Consider the following 6038-nt stretch of genomic DNA (forward strand, 5'->3'; position numbering starts at 1 on the left):
AGTATAATTTTTCAATTTGTTGAATTAGTTAATACTCTTGATAAACTTATAGTTTATATTTTATCATTTGACATTTTACAATGTTTGACTCACTTTCGAAACTTATCTCCAAAAAGTTCCACGAGGTAATTAGCTAAACTTTTTTTGTTGTCTTCTTTGATGTTTCTTCTTTCGAAAAAACCTGCTCCATTTTACCCATATTGCGAAAGTGGACTAAATATACCGAAAAACGAAAATTTTCTTTTTTTCATTTTTTCGCGTTATTTTGTATAGATATTCATATAAAATATTATTATTGTTCTAAATGAAGTTTATTTATTGTGAAAATTGCATCCTACTGTCTGAAATATTTGTTTTACACAATGTTTTCAAATTTTTATTTATAGATGGCGCTGTTTTTCAATTCCTTAATATGTTATGATAATGCAATGGAGGATATCGATTCTTCTAAACGAACTATGTTACGTTTATAGTGAAAATAAGTCATTAAATTTCGGATTTAATTATTAATTTTCGGATTTAGCATCATTTATAATTTATCGTATATAAATGTATTGAATAAATACGTTTCATAGGTGAGTTACAGTTGAAATGCATAGAAATGATGCAATATTTCCATTGGTAGATCTAAACAAACATGAACTCGGACTTGGTGGTTATAATTTTAAAACAAGAATTGGTTGATTTAGTCCACGGAAGATTCAGTTATGTGTCACAATGCACAAATTTAGTATTGAACTATATTATGGAAAAAAGAAATGTAGATATAAAGATGGTAGATCTGATGACTTAAGTAAATTAACGAAGTCTGTGAATACATTGTTATGCAAATTCAAACAAAAATGGGATGCATCAAATCGGATGAAAGACAGTTTTCTGCTTAATTATTTAAAGGTTCAATATTATTTTTTTATTTTTGCTCGCCATATTTCAGCCTCCCTTTTGTTTGTTTTTTGGGTAATTTTAGTGTATTTAAAAATTTCAACTATGAATTCAATTAACCTGCACATGAAAACCCCTAAATACAAATTTTGAAAAAAATTTTATCGAAATACTAATTTTGGCCACGAAACCTTGGATGCTGGTCCACTGTGCACTTTTGAGGTTGAGATACTAATGCGTTAAATTTGGGCAAGATTTAAAAGTATTTTTGCCAAAAATTCTGAATCAGTTTTCAATTTATTACCTCTTGGAAAAATAATTCTCAGAATGAATAAAAGTTAAATTAATGATATAACTTCTAACCCTGGTTGGTAAACATCAGGAAATATTACCACTAGAAAATATTTTTTTAAAAAAAGCACAGCAAGTTGGCATTTCTGGTAAACACTTGCAGATTTCAATGACGTGATTCCAGAACCGTTTTTGATATAAAATCATTTTGGACATATTTAGTAAAAACCTATATTATAATTTACCGCATTACTTTTCTTCGATTTATCATTTTATTTTATTTTTCTGTACTTTTTACTTTAATTTATAATTACTTTACTTTTTTTTACTTTAATTTTTATTTTACTTTACTTTATTCACTAACTTTGACTTAAAAAATTCAATGTGCAACTTGTATGACATTTTACAACGTTTAACACCTAGAACATTTTAAGTGCAAAAATTTTTTATAGTGTTTTCCTGAAATATTTAGAAAAAATTTATAGTACAGTTCTAGACATTCTCATGCTTACCAACTTGTACGGTCGTTGAAAAAGAGTTTTCAAAGTAATTGTAAAATAACAATTAAATTCTGGATAATTTTTAAAAAATTAAACTACTTAAATATTTAAGAACATAATAAACCAACAAATAGATCTTATATACATATCTTTTAATTATTGAATTATGGTCGCAGGTCCAGGTTTAATTATTGATCTATGCATCCAGGTCGAATTTTTTTTTGAAACTTTGAAATTTAAAATTTATTGCATTGTTGCTACCACTATGAAAATAATTTCTCATCAGTCATACAAATTGGCAGTTATGCATTCAACAAACGCTCCCGACATCAATAGCATATACACAACCTTATTTTTCCCATATCAGCTTAGATCAAGTTTTACCTCATATTTTTACATTATGATCTAATATGTAACTACAATATTCTAATTATTGTATTATATTATTATTATAATTCTAATATGTCACATGCATATAATTACACAGTCAGAACCTCAATGATCCACATGAATACTTCTTTACTTCATTTGCATTCCACAACCTCATCAAACCACCGCAAAGTTCAAGCTAAAGATGAAAATGGGCCTCAGGTGCTCAGATATTTAATACAATCAGCCATTCAACAAACGCAAACAAAATTAAAAGCAAATTAAATCAGACTTTATTTAGTGATGATTTACATTTCAGAAAAAGATGGCAATCATTTTCCTCTCCATCTAACTGACCAGCTTGTTGATGAGAGTTGGAAGACCTTTCAATACATCCAAAACTGTTCCCAATGGCAGCCTAATTGGCAAGCAGAGACCCAAGTTGGCGTCTAATCCCATGGCTTCTTCCACATTTGCCACGACAAAAAAGCAAACAAGAGCACAGAGTACAAGAACAGATGTAGCATGCATCTGAAATACGGAACAGGACCTAAATGAATATTGGGTTAGTACAGTGTTGGCAAAAACGCTCTTGACCGTTGCAAGTAACAAAACAAAAAAAAAAGTCAATGCATCTGCAAATGTAAAGTGTAAAAATGTGTTAGTGTTTCTTATCCCACTCGATCAAGCGCAACATCTACTATGAAGTACATGAACCCATGCATTTTCCAGCTGTGAAAGAACCACATCGAAGTCTTCTTGCTACCAATGCGCATTAACAGGACATTATATCGCAGAAGAAACCTAACAGGGCAAATTCTCTTTTGCCAACAATAAATTTTAAGAACAGAAAAAGTAAGGCTCAGTTAAACCTTAAATAAAGTTCAAACGCAGAAAAAAAATTCAAAGTGTCAAAATATAAACAAATTTTAGAAAGACTACTTTCCGGTATCAAAAACACTGGCTGCGATTAGTGAGCGGGTATGTGACGACTTTGATCAGCCTGCGAAGGGATCCAGAGTGCACGGTGTGGTTTCGTTAAATTGTTCTACCGTAAAGTGCTCGATTTTGCGAACAGGTCGTCGGTTCTCAGGTATTCTTCCCAGACCATCACCAATAGCCCATTGCACAACTTTTATTTCGACTTAACTAAAATATAACTACTGCTCTTCTCATTTCATTTTATTGATGAGAAACTAAAATTGTCCCAATTTCATAAGGACAAATTAAAATATTTAAAACATTTTATTTTAAACTTAATTAAAACATTTTATTTTAAACTTAATTAAAACATTTTATTTTAAACTTAATTAAAACATTTTATTTTAAACTTAATTAAAACATTTTATTTTAAACTTAATTAAAGCATTTTATTTTAAATATATTAACCCTTTCCGGTTCAATGCAGCCAGTTATTAATTCAACAGTTGCAAAGCACTCATAACTAATTGTTTTGAACGATAGCAACAACTATTTTTTAAACAACAAAGAGCTAAAGTATGTTGCTTTCCTTAGAATGTATTAAAATTTGCTCTCGCTAATGCCCTACCCGACTAAAATTTTCAATCGATTCTGTTCCGGATAGGGTTAATTCATCTAAGTCAACACATATGACTTTGGTTCATAACTCTTTTTTAAAAAAATGAAATAATTAATTATATATGTTAATAATAATAATAATTAATTAATATATTAATAATCAGCTTGAAGAAAAATTTCGAGAATTTCAGCGTTGTACTTCTCTTTAAATTTTTAAAAATATAAAGGAGATCTTGTATTTAACAGCTCGTCTTAGCTGAAATTTTTCTGTCACGCAAATAGCAATATTAAAAGCAAACGCTTTTAACAGGGATACCAACTGCTACGCTTTGAGGTACATGTTTATAGAGGGATAGAGATTTAAATGCTAAAATAATTAGAATTTTAGTTAATTTTGTCAGTATTTTAAAAGTCTCAAAACGAGGGATTTGGAATAAGGTAGCGTTTCTCATGAACTTCTGAATTACTCATGTACAGTGGTGAGAAAAAATTACTTTAAATCAAATTTAATAATCTAAGAATCATGCATTAAAACATAAACTTTGCTACCACTAGAACATATTTTTCCTCAAAGCGGGATATCTGAAGTAAATAAAAGGTATATTTACGAATTATCAAAAAGTTCCAATTGTCAAGTAGTTACAAGGCTATTTAATTATTATTATATTTCAGAATAAATAAAAATAAATACAACTTAAACACTTTCTTCGGACTATTTTATTAGTGAAATAAAAAGATTAAATTAAAAATGAAATCGAAATGAAAATATAAAAGTGAATTTATAGAATTCTATAAATTAGAAGAGAAATATTTAGAATTATTAGAAGCGAAATAAAATAGAAGTAAAATTGCAGAAGAGAAATTAATAGATGTAAAATTAAAAATGAAATTATTGTGTAGGAAACTAAATTCTCAGTAATTTCAATTTTAATTCCAAATCTATTTGTAAAATATAAACACTAAAATTATTGAAATGACTAAACAAAAAATTAAAGTGAACAGGGTTTTCTTTAAAATTAAAAACAAATCAAAATTACTACTAATTTTTACTTCGAACTAAGTAAAACTTTTTCTTTGTGATGGAAGATTGAGGCTAAAAATAAAGTTTAGATAAAATAATTAAAATTCAAAAATATTAAAATAATATACAAATAAATTATTAAAAGATAAAATAAACTATCTTTTCAGGGTAGAAAAGGATACCGCACAAAAAGATGCACAATATTAACACAGTTGCAATGTTATTAACAAACCAAATATGAAATTTAGTAACAAAAAATTCTTACTGTTACTTGATATTTCTTGATTTCAAAAAACAGAAACTCTTGTAGATAAATGTAACGCTTATATAAGCACAATATTTCGCGCATTCGCGCAATGTCACATCATTTAATGTTCATATTTTGAAATTTTCCATGAATGCTGATTCATGATTTTAAAGTATCAATTTCTGATTTAACTAACTGATAATTATCTGACAATCGAAAAAAAATGAAACTAAAAGAAATGCTTCAAAATTTTTAGTTGAAGAAAAAATACAAGTCAAATAACTTTATTTAAATAAATAAAACAATAATAATGCGAGCATCAATTTACTTAATGACGAAATGTAAAAAATTTGTAAGTAATAATCTATTTATTTCTCCAAAATGTAATTTTTTTTCCTTAAAAACTATTTTCTATTATTCTTAAAACTAAATTATTTAATTACGATAATACAACATTCGAGGTTTTGGCGAAATATTTTATTTGCTAATCAGAGTGGTTTTAAAACATATTTTTGGCTTTAATTTTTACCAGAACTTAAGTACTGCAACTTCATAATCTTAGTCATGAAAATATAATTGGGTATTTATTATAGTATGTGGTTTAACCCTTTAATGGGCCATTTATTTCTAGCTAAGGTAAATTAAAGTATTTTTGGAATTGAAATCGATATAAGAATCGTAATTGATATAAGAAAAAAAACTAATTTAGCTTATGAAAAATTAATCTAAATTTTAATGTCATATTTTCTTGGTAGTAAGTATATTTACCACGACCTATTAGGAACTTATTGACTTTTATTTTTTGTCATTTATAAAATAAATTTTATAACTGCTACAAACTCCAAAAGGAATTATGTATTTTATAACTTTTATACGTTTTCTTAAACTAGCAATTGATTACCAAATTTATTCAAACCCACTTCAAGAAAGCTGAAGTTATTAACAAATGGAAACCTAAATTAAAAGTGGTAAAAATATTTACCACGGACATTAAAAAGTGGTGGTAAGTATACTTACCACGGCCTTCGAAAGGGTTAAAATAATAGGTCTGCATTGTGTTACCTGTTTTTCTGCATGTCAGATCATTCCAAGTAAAATGTAAGCGCGGTCGAGTGTTCATTTTGTTCTCTGACTGTACGACGTTGTTGCTGCTAATGGTGGTTATTTTCTAAACTTCGTTAAGTTTTAT

General features: G+C 27.6%; 1 long non-coding RNA gene across 1 annotated transcript; it reads right to left on the reverse strand.

The window, feature by feature from the left end:
- Positions 1–2312: 2312 nt before the first annotated feature.
- On the reverse strand, positions 2313–4965 carry LOC139426383 (uncharacterized). The gene is made up of 2 exons (XR_011637652.2): positions 4868–4965; positions 2313–2573 (listed from the first exon to the last, which is right to left on the reverse strand). It is a non-coding gene; the product is annotated as an uncharacterized LOC139426383 (long non-coding RNA).
- Between the last annotated feature and the right edge of the window lie 1073 nt (positions 4966–6038).

Source organism: Parasteatoda tepidariorum, chromosome 5 (assembly GCF_982258835.1).
Source record: "Parasteatoda tepidariorum strain Cologne lab strain chromosome 5, Ptep-v5.0, whole genome shotgun sequence".
Classification (NCBI taxonomy): Eukaryota; Metazoa; Arthropoda; class Arachnida; order Araneae; family Theridiidae; genus Parasteatoda; species Parasteatoda tepidariorum.